The sequence below is a fragment of the Odocoileus virginianus genome, chromosome 4 (genome assembly GCF_023699985.2).
Source record: "Odocoileus virginianus isolate 20LAN1187 ecotype Illinois chromosome 4, Ovbor_1.2, whole genome shotgun sequence".
Classification (NCBI taxonomy): domain Eukaryota; kingdom Metazoa; phylum Chordata; class Mammalia; order Artiodactyla; family Cervidae; genus Odocoileus; species Odocoileus virginianus.
Genome location: NC_069677.1, coordinates 80,918,899 through 80,937,176, shown reverse-complemented (window position 1 = coordinate 80,937,176; position 18,278 = coordinate 80,918,899). Strand labels below are relative to the sequence as shown.

Genomic DNA, 18,278 nt, shown 5'->3' with positions numbered 1-18,278 from the left:
GCTCCCCAGATCCCAGCCCACATGATACCCCCAGATGACAACATCAACACGCCTGAGATGACTTCCCTATTGCCTTAGTGGTGTCTCTCAGCCCTCAGGGAGATTTAGATTTTGATATTATTGTGTTTGGCTTCAAAGAATAATCTTTGTATTTGGCACTTAAGTTGTTTGCAGTATTTAAGAAAACTTGGCAAATTAATCTTAGACATCAGCTTTGATTTCAATTTAAAAGGTGTAACTGAGTTACTGATTTTACACATTTCTTTTTTAGTGAAAAGGTATGAGAAATTTACTAAGAGTGCAAACATTTCTTCCCTTATGCAAGTTTACTGACTGCCAGGGACTATTCTAGGTCCCCAGGGTACAGCAGTAAACAAAATCAAGTTCCTCATCCCATGGAAGCCACTTCCTGGTAGAAGGCTTGGCAAGTATGATAACTTGAGACTTGCCACATGTGAGATTTTGAGTGACTACATCTACTTGAGAAAGTTTTATTTAATCAGATAGTTAAGATGCTTAAAATGAAAAAGTCTCTATTAAAACACTAGGTTTTCAAGCTGCATAAAGAGATTAAAGTTGTATGTGGGTACATGGTATATGTAAAAATGGTACATGCAGTCTGATCATCTTGAATTGATCAAAGGCTGTCTTACGGGTGAAATATCAAAACCGACTAAACTTATAAAGAGAATAATAAAAATTGTACAGAAAAGCATAGAGAAAAAAACAGGCCTGTAGCCTTAATAAACATTGATTTTATTTTTTATTTTTAAAAGTAATTTTATTTGTTTATCGGCTGTGATGCGTCTTCATTGCTGTGCAGGTTTTTCTCTAGTCGGAGCGAGTGGGGGCTACTCTCTAGTTGTGTGCAGGCTTCGTATTGCGGTGGCTCCTCTTGTTGCGGAGCAGGGGCTCTTTGGCGCTTGGGCTTCAGCAGCTGCCATTTAGAGCACAGGCCCAGCAGTTGCGGCACATGGCTTAGTTGCTCTGAGGCATGTGGGTATCTTTCCGGATCAGGGATTGAATCTGTGTCTCCTGCATTGGCAGGTGGATTCTTTACCACTGAGCCACCAAGGAAGTCCATAAATGTTGATTTTAAAATACTCTCAAATAAACTCTTCTATGCTCTAAACTTCATTTCAAAGGGCATTAAAAACTCATAGAAATGTATCCCATTGTTCATTGCAGCACTATTTACAATAGCTAGAACATGGAGGCAACCTAGATATCCATTGACAGATGAATAGATAAAGAAGTTGTGGTACAAATACACAATGGAATATTACTCAGCCATAAAAAGGAATACAAATGTCAGTTCTAATGAGGTGGATGAACCTAGAGCCTATTATACAGAGTGAAGTAAATCAGAAAGAGAAAGATAAATACCATATTCTAACACATGTACACGGAATCTAGAAATAGGGTACTGAAGAATTTATTTATAGGGCAGCAATGGAGAAACAGACATAGCAAATAGACTTATGGACATGGGGAGAGGGGAGGAGAGGGTGAGATGTATGGAAAGTGTAACACAGAAACTTACATTACCATATGTAAATAGTTAGCCAACGGGAGTTTGCTCTCTGACTCAGGAATCTCAAACAGGGGCTCTGTATCAATCTAGAGGGGAGGGAGATGGGAGGGAGGTTAAAGAGCAAGGGATCATATGTACACCTATGGCTCATTCATGTTGAGGTTTGACAGGAAACAGCAAAATTCTGTAAAAGCAATTATCCTTCAATTTAAAAATAAATAAATGAAAATAAAAAACTCATGGCAAGAAAGCCAGGTGGAAATGATGTGTTTTATCCACATTAATAAAAAATGGAAACAGAACCTACACATCAGCCACAGGGCAATGGTAGAATCCACAGTGGTCCCGACCATCAATCCAATCACGGACATGAAGGTTAAGTCCACAGAAATAGGCTCATGGTGCTGTCAGGAGGAAAAGCAGGGCACAGAGTCTGCTGGGCACATGGCTGGGCCTTCGTGCAGCCCACAAACATCTGCTGAAAGTCTTCTCTGAGCCACGCTCTGTTTTCAACGCTGGGGATGGGGCAGCAAACCAGACACGGCCCCTGCTGTCAAGAGACAACTTCACAACCGTGTGAAAGAGGGTCCAGGACTAATTTGGGAAGAAGAGACATCTGTGAGCACCGTGAGCATGTGGTTCTCTCCCACCTCCTTTATTAGCTGCTGTTCTTCTCTGTGGAGGTCTTCTGTACTCCTGGGTAATTAATCCTGAAACATTTCACCGTTTTTCTTGCTACTGTCAAAAGTATCTCATTGTCACTATTCTTTCTGGTGGACTGCTGGGTAAGAAATGCCCCCAGTCTGCAGGCTAACCTAATACCTATCAACATTTCTAATCCATTTATGAAGAGTCTACTGGTTTTTCTCAGCACATGTAGATAAAATCCCAATCAATATTCCTGTTTTCTTCTTCTTTTGAGAAACTAAAAAAATGTCAATCTATCCTGCAAGGCCACAGTAACAGCAAAGAAGTGATAACGGTACAAGAACAGGTAAATAGGCAGTGGAGCAGCAGGAATGAGACATCAGACCTGCCGGGGCTGGAAGGAAAAGTACCAAAGATGCAAAAAGCTTTGGAATCTTGAAGCGTTTACAAAAATCTCTCTGATCTCAATCAATGCCTGCAAAGTGCTAGTGAACCCGGGGTGCCGGTGCGGCCCACAGGCGCTGTGGTGGTCAACCACATGCTCCCACTCAGCCTCGGGCATGTGGAATCTCGGGGACCTGGGCTGGCCAAGCAGAAGCCCCACAAGGTCAGAGCTCCGTGTCAGCCTCCTGCTTACGTAACCCACACAACACACACTGAGCACTGGTCCCAGGAGAGACCGTCTTCACTGTCCCCACGGGGCTTGGGGAGGGAGGGAGGGAAGACAAGGCAGGCAGTATCTTCCCAGGGTCTACCTGTGTCCAGACCTGCACAAGCACTTTACAACACATCCCCACACTCTGACACGCCTCCCTCCCTAGAAGAGGGTCTCGGTCCCCTCCTCTTAAACCCGACCGTATGACTCACTGGGAGGCATGCGTGAGACAGCATCCAAAGTGAGGCTGTGTGAGTCCAGGCCCGCGGCAGCTCTCACCATCCTCACTGGGTCACTCACTCCTAGAGCCCCGAGCGTCACCTCAACCCCCGCCAAGTAAGAAGTCTGACTAACCAGAACCCCACCTCCCCCGCCATGAGGAAGCCCAGGCCACAGGGAACGTCCACCCAGAGGTGCAGTGATCCACAGCCCACCTCACAGCCCTGCTGACAGCCTGCACCAACTTTCCGATTTGAGAAAATCCCTCCCCAAGACTCCAGCCCTCAGACACCAAGCCACTCTGGGGCCTCCCAGGCCTCCTAGCTGAGGACCCCAACCTGTAGGGCAGAGACAGGTCACTCCCACCACACCCTTTCCAAACTCCTGGCCAGAGACCCAGGACCAGTAGGGACCAGGACACTTGCCAGTCTCTGCAGCCCTGCCTGGCCTCCTCCTGCTCATGAGGCTGAGCGCCTCTGAAAGTCTGACTGCCAGGCCCGGCCTTTCCCTCTACGTGCTATTTCTGAGAGCACAACAGACTTCGTTTTGTGAAAATCAGTAAACAGAAACCTCAATGAAACAGAGTCAGGAGGCCAGCAGTGGTACTCTCATGTCCTGACAGCAGGGACAGCCAGACAAGAAATGGACAGACTCTTCTCCCCACTTCCTAGAGTTCAGCCAGTGAGGCAGTGACCCAACCCAGCAAAGAGAAGCCACTAGATGAACCCTGGATTCCTCCAGTGGACTCTGTTAACTCCAGCTCTCCCAACCTCCCCTTCCCCTTTTAAAAAGAGTTCTCCTCTCCTGGCCAGCCAGGGACTTGCCCGGGATCCAGGTGGTTGCAGACCTGAAGTTGCAATTGTTGATCCTGAATAAACCCAGTTTTGCTGGCAAGATAACTGGCAGTCTATCTGTTAAAGCAACTGTTTCTAAGATAACTATAGAACTCCCAAGGAAATCAAGAGAGTATTTGACAATCTGACAACTTTGATGCCTACAAATATTAATTTCATCAATTCAATCTATGACTTACTGTGTCATTCAAAATGGGAAACACTAAGAGAATGGATGAAGAAGGTACACAGAACAACCCTTCAGTCATGCAGTGTTCAATGCTGCACAAACCTAACTCTGCACACACTAGTGAGTCTAAAGAAAGTGCAGACCTGGTGCTGAGTGTCCAAGTGGCATCTCCCAACAGCAGTCAAGGTGTGCAGTCATACATCTCCAGAATATCCCACCACACATTCCTGAGGAGGAAAGGGACTCTTCCTCCCTGCTCATCAATACCTATAGGAAATACATACTGGAGCCAGAGCATGTTAACAGCACATGAAGGAATACACTACCTGTGAGCATCTAAGTTAAAATGCTGGGCAACAAAGACCTTGGGGCTTCCCAGATGACTCCTAGGTGGTAAAGAATTCGCTTGCCAATGCCAGAGATGTGGGTTCGATCCCTGAGTTGGGAGGATCCCCTGGAAGAGGAAATGGCAACCTACTCCGGTATTCTTGCTTGGGAAATCCCCTGGACAGAGGAGCCTGGTGGGCTATAGTCCATGGGGCTCACAAAGAGTCAGATAGACTGAGTGACTAAACCACAACACGTCCCACCACCATCACAATGTCTGGTGCACAGCAGGTGCACAGTAACTTTGTTTAGTGAATGGTTGCTTCATTTAACACAGGAATTACCTGTTTCATGAAAGCTTGCTGTAACTCACCCCAGTGCCTCTTTTAAAAGCTAAATCTTTTTTATTTTTTAAACTTTATTTATGGCTGCACTGGCTCTTTGCTGCTATGTGTGCGCTTGCTCTAGTTGCAGCGACCAGGGGCTACTTTTCCGTTGCGGTGTGCAGGCTTCTTCTTGCAGTGGCATCTCTGTTGGAGCTCAGGCCTCGGGTGCAGGCTTCGTAGCTATGGTGCACGGGCTGTTGTTTTGCCACATGTGGGACCTTCCCAGACCAGGGACGAACCTGAGTCCCCTGCATTGGCAGGCAGATTCTTAACCACTGGACCACCAGAGAAGTCCAAAAAGATAAATCTTGACTACCTTCTCCATCTCATCTAAAGTTGCTGGTCTGTGCAAGTTTTCTCCCTCCAAGGTCAATTCTGGTCATTTATGCCTTCTTTATGTACCACTCACAGCTCTTCAAAATTTACCACCATCAAATTGTATATGCATGTTCTTATTTGTAAAATTTTCATATCCATAGCCACATCCCTTTTAAAGACTATGTTCTCATTTCCTCTTAATCAGATTTGCAAAAAGCAAAAATAGATTTGCCTTAACTTTATTTTCCTGGTTTCTTGAGTTGAAAGCTGAATTCATTTATTTTTCTTGTTCTCTAATAAATGGTTAAGTCTATGCACTTTCTTCCTCCTAACAGCTGTTTTTGCCTCATCCCATGTGTAGTGTTCAGTAGTCTTGCTGTCTTTCATTTACAGGATGAACACTGATCTCCTCTTTAACCAGCATTATAAAGAAGGGGGTCCTAGCATTTTCAGGTGGATATTTTTAGCTCTCCTTTCACTCTTTAGGTTCTGTCTAGGTTGCACTGTGGTCTGAGAATCTGGTCTATAGAATTAACTTTTCGAAACTAGGGATTTTTCTTTGTGGCCTAATATGTGGCTGGTTTTTGTTCAATGTTCTGTGTAACTGAGAATCTATACTTTAGGTTTGTTGGGCACTAATTTCTGTACATCCCTCAGTTCTAGAGTTTAAATCCTTTCTATCAGCGGTTCTTCTACTGGGGGCGACTCTGGCCCCCAAGGGACGTTTGGCAACTTCCATTAACATTCTGCTTGTCCCAGTGGGAAGAGGCTGGGGACGCCGCTCACCCTGCTACAGAGCTCAGGACAGCACCCACAGAGAACCACGTGGCACTGAGTTAAGAAGCCCCTCCACACTTTCTCTTCTCTCTGGTCTAATCTGGTTTGTGGCTTGCTGACTTCTCCAACTTGGATCAACCTTCCGATTTTTCTATATTTTGATACATTCTTGATACATTGATACATTCTTGATACATTAGCTTATGATAGAAAGAACTGCTCTTCTCATGCTTTTGCCTTGAGTTCAGTTGACACTGTTATTGCTAAACCTTTCTTTCTGTAGGACTGACAGTTTTCTATCTCTTGTTTCTCACCTTCTTGTTTTAGCTTTAGATGGGTCGCTTACATACTGCATCAGCTAGATTTCACTTTTCTACTAAATCTGGAGTTTTTATCACTTGGGAGGGCTAACCCTGTTACATTATTTGCTGTTTCTGGGCTTGTTCATGCCATCTTACATTGTTTGCTTTTTAACACACCAAGCAAACCTCCTCATTCTCCTCTTTTTCCTGAATTTCTTTTTGTTGAGATGACGAAACTCTTTGTTCCACTCTCCCCTCGGGTACCTGGGAGTCACATATTCTACCTTCAGTCTCCTACTAGCTCCCTCACACCACCTCAACACTGATACCTACACCCCAACCTGCTTCTAGAACAAGCCTCACTCCATCCATCGGCGAAACGGCAACGTGCGTCCTCACCCCACACCTGAATTTGTGCTCCTGAACTGCAGGGACTTGGCGCTGGCAGTGAGCACACAGCAGTCTGGGAAAGCTAATGTGTCTAGGGCCATTTCAGGATAGTTGTTTAAACCTTTGACATGAATTTCAGGGCATTTAAAGGTTACACTTATAATCTGGGGTTTACCTGACTATAATGCTTCATTCTCATGAATGACATGTATGTAACCTGTCTAATACCATTTATACCCATGCACATGTATATTTGATATTCTATTTGTTCAGCAACACTGAGCTAACAACCATGCCTCCTTCTAATGGGGGACCAAGTCAAACTTAGCAAAGCACCTTACAGTAACTAGTTTTGAACAGTGGGTTATTCTGACTTGTCTAGACAAGAATTCAGATTATTTTAATGACATTTTAGCTAAAAGGAGAAAATATTTAAATGTTTTGTCTGCACTATAATCATCACCTTCATATTATTTATGAGAAAATTACATTAGAAAAGCATTCCTTTAAGTTTCGATGGCAGAAATACTGGGAATATTCCATAATATGTATTTCGCTCCATGTATCAAATTCAACAGTTGAATTCTCCACTTGGAATTTACATAGAAAATCTTTTTTAAAAAAAGAACAGGAAAAATAACATACCTAAAGATGGAGAGATTTTTAAAGTTTAAAATAGTTACAGGTTATAGTCTTGGGATATACTGGAAAATGAAAGTGTCAGTCACTCAGCTGTGTCCAACTCTGTGACTCCATGGACTGTAGCCCGCCAGGCTCCTCTGTCCATGGGATTCTCCAGGCAAGAATACTGGAGTGGGTAGCCATTCCCTTCTCCAGGGGATCTTCCCAACCCAGGGATCCAACCTGGGTCTCCTGCACTGATTCATTACCAGATTCTTTACCATCAGAGCCACCAAGGAAGTCCCAGGATATGCTGGACTAACATTAAAACTGAAACTGAGAAATACGGACTTCCCAGGTGGTCCAGTGGTTAAGAATCTGCCTTGCAATGCAAGGGATGCAGGTCCAATCACTGGTCAGGGAACTAATATCCCACATGCCCTGGAGCAACTTAAGGCCTGTTCCTCAACTAGGGAGTCCGTGCAGCAAAGATCCCCCATGCCACAACTAAGACTCAATGCAGCCAAATAAATGAATAAGCTTCAAAAAGAAAAAAAAAAGATGAAGAAACTGAGAAATAAACATCTAAATAAATAAAAGGCAAAGGAAGTCCTCAGGCAAGTTAACTAAACATTATCTGGGGACCTCCCTGGTGGTCCAGTGGTTAAGACTCCGAACGTCCACTGCAGGGGCATGGCGTTTGATCTCTAGTCTGGGAACTATGATCCCACATGCCACACAGCATGGCCAAAAATAAAAAAATAAACATTATCCAGTCAAGTCAAAAGGGTCCATAAGAAAGCAAATCTCAGAAAAGTACTCAAAAAGAGTTGAGGATTACTCCCATCTCCTGTTTTCATTCCTTTCACATAAGAATCACCCAAAAAGATGTGAAGATCAAGGGGAATAAAAAAGATTCTAGAAAGAAAGAGGCCGCGATGAGCCAAAGACCAGTAAGGGCCCTGGTCGGGCCGGAATGAGGCTCCAGGCCTGTCCCCAGCCTGGGTTCCAGGCACGCAGGAGCCTGGCTGGCCTGCTTTCCAGCCAGGAGCTCTGGAGCTGGCGACGTAGAGCCCTCTGGCATCTGGGGTCTCAGAACAGGGGCTTCTGGGCAAGGCAGGGGCACCCAGGAGAGAGAACTCGACACTCTACACTGACTTCATCGGAGAGCAGGAATTCTTGGTGCTCAGATAGCAAACAGAAAAATCAAAGAGCAAGAAGGCATTGGGAACTACCCACTAAACAGGTTTCTAGATTTAGGCTTCCAGCATTTATTCCCATGGATCCCTTTAGATTCTAATCAAGAGTTAAGAGCTATTTACATAGGCTCTGTGTTGACACCCATCACACTATGTACTGGTCATCACAAGGTTGAGTCCAGTGAGAGAAAATACCCAACCTTTCCCCTTTTATTAGTCATATTCCCCAACAGTTAACACTGTTTGATCCATTTAGATCCAGACCTACGGGTTTCAGGGTAGCACTGAAGAGGGCCCCCTGCTAACTGTGTGTGGCTTTGCAGGCCACACAGCCTCTATCACGTCTTTTTCCTCTGCAGTATACCATGGACGGTTCCAGGACTGTACAAAATGGGCCACAGTGGGACACGGCACACAGGCCTGTCGCTTACCAACCCCAGGCCTAGAGTTTAGCTGTCCCAAAAGACACATTATACTCTAACCCCAGCTACAACGTGCTCTAACTCAGCCTCAGTGATGCAGTCTCTTGCACTTTTCATTTAATCCACACACGTGCTGTGGTGTCCGGCAGCTCCCTCCCTTCCAGGTTGCCAGGCCCACCCACCAGAGGCTCAGGTTTCCCAGCAGGGAGGGTCCTCAGCCTCTCCGAAGCTGCTCTAAGAGCAGGATCAATTCCATCCACACAGAAACGCAGGAAATTCTGGGGTAATTTCAGTTTTAGCGGCTCTGAGAGCTGGCAACGAAGCCAGAAGAGGATGGAGAGACAGTACAAACCACACCTTTAGACCGGGGCTGGGAGTGGGGGTGCGGAACTGATGATCCTTCTCTAAACCGAACCGGTGTATTAATAAAGCTGAGACAGCTGTTAAGGACCACAAAAAAAACTGTCAGAATTCTATATTCTAAAAAGGAGACCTTTTCCAAGACCCTTGGAGGATAGCAGCTGTGTCACTACAGCGCCATCAGTCTTCATTCCTCTATGGAAAGGGCTGTGGCTGCAGCTAGAGAAGCAGCCGCCTGACCCCCCTCCCACCCCGTCGGGCGGCCCCTCCTCCCTTCCATCCGCCTTCACGTCCCTCCCCAGCGAGATGGTCAGTCAAGAACTCACTCTGAGTGGAATGTTTGTCAAGAGATCACTTTATTTTTCAAGCAAGGTTTTGAGAGGCACCACTTGAAGTTTAATATAATATTCAAATAAAATCACAGATGTTAAATCCTGTCAAAACAAAATGTAGCCCAAAAAAGTATTTCCCAGCCAACTGCACATGTTCACGAGAGACACAGCAAAATTTCAACAACAAAGGTGTTTAATGGTTTCAGAATCCGTTTCAGTAAATTCTGAGCTGAATGGCCTATCACAGCTGGTAGAATTTAAACTCACATCACAGCTTTGTTTTTAAAACCATGACTACCACTGTCATCAGTAAAAACTGACATTCAAAACTTTCATGATATACTTGCTATTAATGGTCAATGAGTATGTTTTAGGTTCAATAGGAACCCCAACCCTTCAAAGCAAGGGTTATGTCATAGTACCATCTTTCTCCCGAGGGCACTGTCTGAGCTCAGGGACACAGCACTGTAGACATGGGCCTGGCAGTCCTGTCCCTGTCCTAATCCGGTTGGCACTCAGCATCGCAGGCCAGAGGATGATCAAATAAACACAGGAAACAAGACCCACATGCTTGAAAGGCTCTACACCAGCAGGGACAGCCACACATACTCAAAACCAGAATCACAGAAGGGCATAAGATCGTAGATAAACGCTGAAAATGAGAAACATGTCAACTGCGTAAATACATGAAAATACACATAACACTGACTAAAAATACAACTCAAAATAGCTGCACTGATGAATATGTAAAAAGTTATGCCTATCCCATTAAACTCGGGCTCCATACAAGGTGGTTTGGAAAATGCTGTTCCAGGGCATTACTTCTCAACCAGGGGGAATTTTTGTCCCCCAGCAAATGCTTGGCACTATCTGAAGACATTTTTGGTTGTTACACCTGTTGGTGGGGGTCCCGCTGGCATCTGCTAAAATCCTACAACGCACAGGACAAGTACCCAGCTCCAAAAGCTAACAGGGGCCCAGTTCTGAACCCCTGCCCCAGAGGATCACAGGGGTGTTTCATTTATGCAGCAATAAACTGTGAACTTGTTTTTAAAAAGATACTTTGCAAAAACACATAAATGAATTTATAATAACACAAAATTAAATTTGATTTTTTAAAGCAAAAAAAATTAAAACCTTGATAAAATGTCTCAGCTATAGTATAGCATATACTGAGGGTTTGCCAAGCTTTCATGAAGGCATTCTTTCTGCAAATCCAACAAGACTGTTGAAAACTGCAATCACAATCCCTACCACCTACAGTCCCTTCCAAGTAACCCACCCTATTGCAGGCCCTGTGGAAAGGGGATGGCTGTGAGCTGGCAAAAGCCCACCCCTCCTTGGGGAGAGCTTGGGGACCAGGTGGGCACCTGGGAGACATGGTGGAGGGCGAGACAACTGTCACCTGTCTCTGGGGTGAGCAGGGTGTGTGAGAACAGGAGAGGATGAGGCAGGCAGAGTTGAGGAGCAGAGAACACATGGCAGAGAGTGTGCAGGAGCAGCAGACAGTTGAGATCAACAAGGGAAGAGCAAGCCGGGAAGGTCAAGACCGGGGTGGCAGCCAGATCCCACCAGGCCCCAAGCTGCAACTCCATCCACCTCCAGGCCCAGCACTACCTTGGTCGTTGGACTCCACTAGGTTCCTTTCTCCCTTATTCCTGTGTGACCTGCCAGTAAAGTCAGCCTGCTGCCTGCCACCCTGGGGCCTGAGTACGGCAGCCGGGCATCAAAGACACAAACGCCAGAGGCCTTTCCCACCATGTGCCCTGCGGCCTCTCCCCAACAAGACTCTGCAAGGCCGGAGGCTACACCAAATGACACACACCTGTGGGGTGGCAAGGTCACCCTGAGTAGAATAATCCTCAGACAGGAGTGCATGAGTGCATGATCCCACACTGGGCAGGCCACCCTAAGGGGAAGGGAGGGCTGGGGGGCTGCTGGCTGGACCTGTCCGGAGGAGTGAATCCTAACAATGAAGGGAAGGCTCAAGACAATGGGAACTGAAAACATTCACCAGTGCACAGGCCCTCAGTCCTGAAACCTGACCCATCAGCACTTTTCAAAATTCTAGAAGAGCTGGAGGGAGGACTTTCCCCCAAGGAAGCTGCGATGGAATGAAGCAGCTACTCTGTCCCCTCCACAGGTCCCCAGAAGTGACCTCAGAGCCATAGAGCTTCCACACACAGAGTCTGAAACCACCTTATCAGACAAGAAGGTGGCTGGGCCAGCATCTGGCCCACTGTCTGCAAACCTCCCAGAAAAAGTGAGTGAACCAGTGAGGCTGATACACCAAGCTGCCGGCCGAGGGTACCCTGACCCTTCGCTGGCCAGGTGGGCAGTACAGCCACAGGGGCCTTGTTTGACAGTCTCTACAGCCAAGTCTTTCCAACCAAATGCCTCTGCCTCCCAGTCCCTGAATGCCGATTCCAACAATTTCTCAACTGAACACTTTCAGCACTATACTCCACTTTCCTAAACAACTTGTACAAGACAGAACTGCAACCCATCCCAGGTGTGAGTCATCACTACTGGTGTCAGACAGTTACTCCAATGACTCACCCGCTATGACCCCAGACAGTTCAGCGCTGGGTTCCCCGAGCTGCGCTGTTTTTACTTCCTCATCACCCTTGCCCTCAGCACAAGCATTATGAGGAAGAAAAAGGAGAGCACATATATACTCCTAGTAAGGAATGCGCTGAGAGCAAATCGACCGCTAGTGCAGAGGCTCTTAACTTGGTCTCTGAACCTGAAGGAGAAAAAAATCACATCTCTATAATGTCTGGCTGAAATTTAGCACTCATTCAATTCCACAGGTAGTCACAAAATCCTGGAATTTGCACAGCACCTGTGACTTCTTCACCAACAGAAACCACAGATACTTCCACAAAACATTAGTACTGTACAAAAATCTCAAACCGGCACTTATACTCATCAATACTCAAAAAGAATTAGATCTGGTGTTCCATCTGTTACTATGTGAGCTATTAAAAACCAGGTCAGGAAATTCATCACAAGTTTACTTCAATATTTTTGATAACTGTATTTCAGTATAATAGGTTCTCTTCCTGAACCTTTTTTATTTTTTCTAAAACGTTTGTGCCAGGAGGAGTCCTCCAGAGGTCTGGGGCGGGCAGGAAAGGCCCCCTGGGGCGCATGATTTGCATCACTCTAGAGGTTTCAAAGCGTTCTTCTAAACAGTCTCAACTACTTTGCAACAAAAGTGAAAGTTACGCTAGAATGTTGCTATTCGCCCAGTACCTTTCACTGATCCTAAGTGGTACTTTCCTAAAGTTACAACACGCTGACACAGACCTGTGCCCTAGAGGACAGCGTCCATACCCAGTATCATTAGTGTCTGCACTTAGATCGTCAACACGGGATGCTCACCTTTCCAGTCCTGCTTCATACCATATTTCACCAATTCTAATCCCCACTTGTAATCTTCTGAAGTAGGAAGGGTCCTTCGGAAAGCCCTGTGTCCTACAACTCTATTCCACAACCGTGCTAAACGAAACACACGCCTCTCTCCACGCTGGGCAAGTGAAGAAAAAACCGATGAAAGGCAGATTGGAGTCAGTGGGCTACCTTCCAAACCCACGTACACCTAGATTTGAGAGCATCACCAGCAACCGTACTGGCAGAATTTTCACATTTCACTTCGATTTTTCCACACAGTATTCAGAAAACTGCATAAAATATTATGCAAGTACATAAGCCCTTTCTTAACAAGTCAGGAGAAATCATACAAGTATATCCAACGAAAGCTGAGGGTTTCATTTAGCATAAAGTGGGAAGTATCCCTACTAGTAGTTTCTACTGAAAACTAAGTCTTAGGGTCAAAACTGTTCATCACAACCTCCTTGCAAACGGCAAATCTACCCTGGATGGCGCAGGTCTGAGATAAAAGCTACCAAATGCACATTCGCGTCACTACAGGTATTCCCCTCCCCCTTCCTAGCATCCTCCTTCCGCCCTCACCCCGGGACTCCGACCCGGGCAGCACACGCTAAGACGGATTCAGGAGTCATGCATCACAAAGGAGAGCCTAACGGGCCCAGCCTCTGAACCACTAACAACGCCGCGTCCCAGCAGCCTCTGCGCTGAAATAAAGCAGACTCCTCTTTCCCTGCCTCTCCTGAGGTGACTCACGACCGACCTCTCCCTCAAGGAATCTGGGAGCCAGCGGGCAGCCAGGCCGGGCCCCACACCGCCACCCTCTAGCTCTAGTCGGCCGTTTACCACCCGCGACGCCTGTGTCACTCGTTCCAGAGCACCCCGGATTCCCTAACAACCCGGGACCTGCCGGCCGCCGCCGGGCCTCGCGGACCGCGGAAGCCCGAGGAGCGCGACGCCCCCGCCTCACGGCTGCCGAGCACCCCCGCCGCCGCCTCGCGAATGTCCTCCCCGCGCGCCCCCGCCCGGCCCCGCCCCCGAGCCCCGGACGCCGGCCCCGCCCTCACGCGCGCCCGCTCCCCGCCCCGCCCCCGCGCGCCCCCTTAGCCCGGCCCCCGCCCCCGCCGCGCGCCCCCGCGCCCCCCGCCCCGCCCGCGCAGGGGCGCGCGCCGCGCTCCGAGAGGGACGGTTAGGAGCGCGCGCTTCGCCGCGGGCCCCGCGCGGCGGCGGCGGCGGAGCCTTCCAGAAATTTCCGCGTCCCTAAGCCCACACCGAAAAACAAGCGGGGCGCGCCCCCGCGCCGGCCCGGCCCTCAGCGCCCCTCCCCGCGGCCGCTGCTCCCCTCCCCCACCCGCGCCCCCTCCCCGCCCCCTGCCCCGGGCGGCAGGTCCGGCGCGGCCCTCCCGGGCGGCGGCTGCCCGCGGAGACCCGGCCGGCGGCGGCGGGGCGGCGGCCGCGGCGCCGGCGGGCCGGCGTGATTGATAGGGACGGGGCGGCGGAGCGGCGGCGGCGGCGGAGCGGTTGAGTGACAGCTTACCTGGGTGCCAATCTTCATCACACTGACAAGCGGCTGCAGCAATCGGGACCCGCAGTGCCGCGCCCGCGTCCAACCGTCACGCCGACGCTGGGCCACGCGACACAGCCTCGCTCAATGGGAGGAGGGCGACGCCGACGCGCGCCGCATCAATATTCACATGGAGGGCGGGGCCTGCGGGCCCAGGGCCCCGCCCCGTCCCTGCGCCGCGGCGGCTGGAGGCGGGGCCTGAGTGCCGTGGGGCGGAGAGTGCGCCGGGGGCGGGCGGCGGCCGGCCCCGCCCCCGCCTAGCAGTCGGGACCCGCCCCCAGCCGCTGCGCCGCGGCGCGAAGAGCGGCCGGCCCCGCCGGCCGCGAGCCCCGCCTCACTAGTATGCAGCTGGGGGCGTGGCCTGCTGTAGCCGCGCCCCCGCCGCTCTTTCCTCAGAGACTCAGGGAGGTGTGTGGAGCGGGCTTGGGTAGGCGAAACCATCTGCGACGGTCAGGAGGGGACGGCGGGCCGTACCATCCGTGGGAGGAGCCCTGAACGCGCGCCCCGGCCATGCAGGGCAGGCCAGCCCCGGGCTGTGCTCGGAGGCCGGGCCGTGAGGGCGTCTGGCGCCCAGGCCCCTACTCTGCGCGGAGCCCCCTTTGTGTGCAGGTCCGAGGCAGTCCCCTGCTTTCTTCCCGGAGGTTGCGCACGTGCGCCTCGAGAGCGGCGGCAGTGCCCAGCCACCAACCTGACCCCCGGCGCCCTCAGCCGCGGTCTGGGCTCCAGCCACCGCTGCAGGCTCGCCTCTGGTCCCGCGCTCTGCAGTCAGGCACCTGTCCTCCGGTGGCCCACGCAGGCCCCGTCCGCCAGTGAAGTGGCACCCCTTAGGGCGACGCGGAAAGTATGGTGTATCTCAAGGTGGGCTTTCAAACACGGTGCTGCAGCGGGCCCGCGGGTCCCTCCGGTGGCCTTGCCCTCCAGGACGTTAAGGAAAAGGCCAGGCCTTTCCTACTGCAGAGGCACGGGGCCTGAACGGCTGTCCATTTCTACAGAAACCTTCCTCCCCGGTGGGATCTCTGTCTGGAGAAGGGCTCGCGCGCTGCCCCGGGACCCAGGACTGGATCTCGTGGACGGTGCCTGGTGGTTCAGTTGGGAGCCACTGGGAAGGACTTCGCTCCTAAGTCTTCACGACTCCCACCAGCACCATGAAGCTGCAGGCAGTCTCCGTGGTCCTGCAGAAATACTCCGTTTTCCAGAGAGAAGGCTGTGATAGCAGGGCCTGGGCTGGGGTGCAATGAGCCACTGAGCAGTGGAGAGTTGGAGGGAGGGGACCCCTACAATTCAGTGGTGCAGACCAGCTACCTGTGTTTGCAGGGCCCAGTGCAAAGTCAGAATGAACGGTCCCTTGTTCAAGAGTCACTAAGAATTTTAAGGCAGGGACAGGAGATTATTATAGCCGGCTGGGGCCCCAGCTGATGGCACTGCTCACAGACACCCTGAAGCAGCCCTGGCCTGGCTGGCCTCACCGTCTCTCCCCACCTGGGACTGAAGCTTTCCCCTGGTTCCCATCCAGTGTGTGAGGCCTGGGGGTGTGCCGTCCCCTGATGGCCCGAAACAAGTCCCAAGGCAGTTGAGACCCAGGCCCTGCACCCCTGTCTGGCCTCTGCGCCTGGCCTCCTCTACCCAGGCCCCCACATGATCTGCCTGCCGTTCCTTTCTTTTTCTTCATGGGCCGTCTCCAGAGGAGAAAGGGCTGGAAGCCGTCCGTGACACTGTGGCCCAGAGGCTCACACATCTGGGGCCTTTTTTTAGGAAAAGAAAATAAGGTAGAAGTGGGGACTTTGCTTTCCTCTGCCTCCACCCATGGTTTCCCCCCAGTGGTGGCATGAGGGTGGTTTACGAACAATAAAGAAAGGTTTGTGCACAACAGGCGCTTCTGCCTACTTTCTTCCCAATTTCTTTGTTAAAGACTTGCTACTATTTCCTCAAGGACCACATTTAGGTGTATGAAATAAAAAGCCACGTATAATTGTTCATAGAACTACCTGGATGACAGCAGGTGCTGTGAAACCAGGAGCGGAGGAGGGAAGGTGGGAGCAGGCAGGCAGGTGAAGGGGCTTTGCAGGACCAATGGGAAAAGGTAGAAAGAACTCTGCTGAGGTGCCAGTGGGACAGACAGAGCCCCGCTCCGTGCAGCTCTGTCTCAAGCTGGAGAAGGTGGGGGAGAATGTAGGGGAAAGGTGAGCCTTGAAACCTGCCTGGCAGAGCATGTGAGACAGTACACAAAGCCTATGGCAGCCAGGATGGGGTGCATGGTGCTGCACTGGCAGGGGATATTGCAAGCTGAAAGCTGGAGGAGGTATGGGGAGGCAGGATTGGGGCCATCTTTAGAGGATGGCTGGGATCTGGGGCTTTGGTAAGAAAAATGAGTGGGGAAAAAAAACCCTAGAGATAAGGGTGAGTCTCTTGGCTTGTCAAGGCAGCCAGTATGGCAGAGAATAAGCCACTTCAGTTTGCACAGGTGAGCAGGAAGTCACCAGCAATGTGTCAGACCACATTACTGCTATGCTCAACCCCTCCAAGAGTCCCCCATTTGATTTAGAGCAAAAGCGAAGTCCTTGCAGTGCCTGTGAGGTCTCTACCGTCCCTCTCCCCTCCATACGTCTGACCTCAGCTCCTGCCACTCTTCCCTTCACCTGCTGTGTTCCAGCCAGCCTCTTAGCTGCTCCTAACTCACTCTAAGTGTGATTCAGCCTCAGGGCCTTTGCACTACTAATTTCCTGTGCTTAAAGCCCTCTTCTCAAAGGTATCTCCATGGTTCTCTCTCACACCATGAAGTCTTTCTCAACTTCATTTTCTCAAAAGAGGTTTAAAATTGCAAACTCCCAACCCATTCCCTACCCTGCTTCCTCCTCCTATGGTACTTCTGTAGATACATGTAGCTTGCAATGTAGCTATTTAATCATGTAACTTATTTACATGTAACGTATGATACAACTGAATAACAATGTAGCTTACTTACATATAAGGTAAGATGTATCTGTATAACCATGTAACTTATTTACATGTAGGGTATGATGTAACTGTATAACCATGTAGCTTATTAACATGTAATGTACAATGCAACCACATAACCATGTAACTTATTTACTGTGTCTATCCTCCAATCCCACACCTGCCCCTGTACACACACATAAATAATAGAATCTAAGCTCCTGAAGACCAAGAATTTTACTCTGTTTTGTTCACTGATGTATGCCAAGCACCCGTGCTAGTACCTGGCAAGTAAATATTTGTTGAATGAATGAACCAGTGCTTCTAATACATGGTGTATTGGCTATCTATCGCTTTGTAACAAATTATCCCAAACTTAGTGTCTGAAAACAACATACATTATCTCATCGTCTCTGTGGGTCGGGAATCTGGGCATGACTTGATTGGGTCCTCTGCCTCAGGGCAGGTCACAAGTGGCCTCCAGGGCTGTGGTCTCACTTCATGGCTTGACTGGGGAAGGATCCATTTCCAACCTCACATATTTGTGGGCAGATGGACTGAGGGCCTCAGGTCCTTGCTGGTTCTTGGCTGGAGGCCTGTTCAGTTTCTTTGCCACATGGAGCTCTTCAGAGAGGAGACGGAGAGGAGAAGAGGAGCCAGCAGCTTGCTTCATGAAAGCCAGCAAGGAATAGAGTCAGCGTGGAAGACAAGTTGCGGTGTTGTATAAAGTAATCCCAGAAGCATCTTCCAATCACCTTTGTCTATTTTGTTGGTTAGAAGCAAGTCTCAGGTCCTGCCCAAATACAAGGTGAAGGGGAACCAGGAAGACACAAACAGCAGGGAGAGAGAATCTCCCAGGACCATCTTAGAGCCT

General features: G+C 49.6%; 1 protein-coding gene and 1 long non-coding RNA gene across 3 annotated transcripts in view; one reads left to right on the top strand and one right to left on the bottom strand.

The window, feature by feature from the left end:
- PKNOX1 (PBX/knotted 1 homeobox 1) overlaps positions 1-14,551 on the bottom strand; it is a 45,068-nt gene extending 30,517 nt beyond the window's left edge. For both annotated transcript variants that reach the window (XM_070466839.1, XM_070466840.1), the window contains exon 1: positions 14,444-14,551. The gene's annotated coding sequence lies outside the window, so the exon portion shown is untranslated. The remainder of the gene's footprint in view (positions 1-14,443) is intronic.
- Positions 14,552-14,565: 14 nt separating this feature from the next.
- LOC139034817 (uncharacterized) lies at positions 14,566-16,337 on the top strand. The gene is made up of 2 exons (XR_011487392.1): positions 14,566-15,328; positions 15,463-16,337. It is a non-coding gene; the product is annotated as an uncharacterized lncRNA (long non-coding RNA).
- The last annotated feature ends 1,941 nt before the right edge of the window (positions 16,338-18,278 follow it).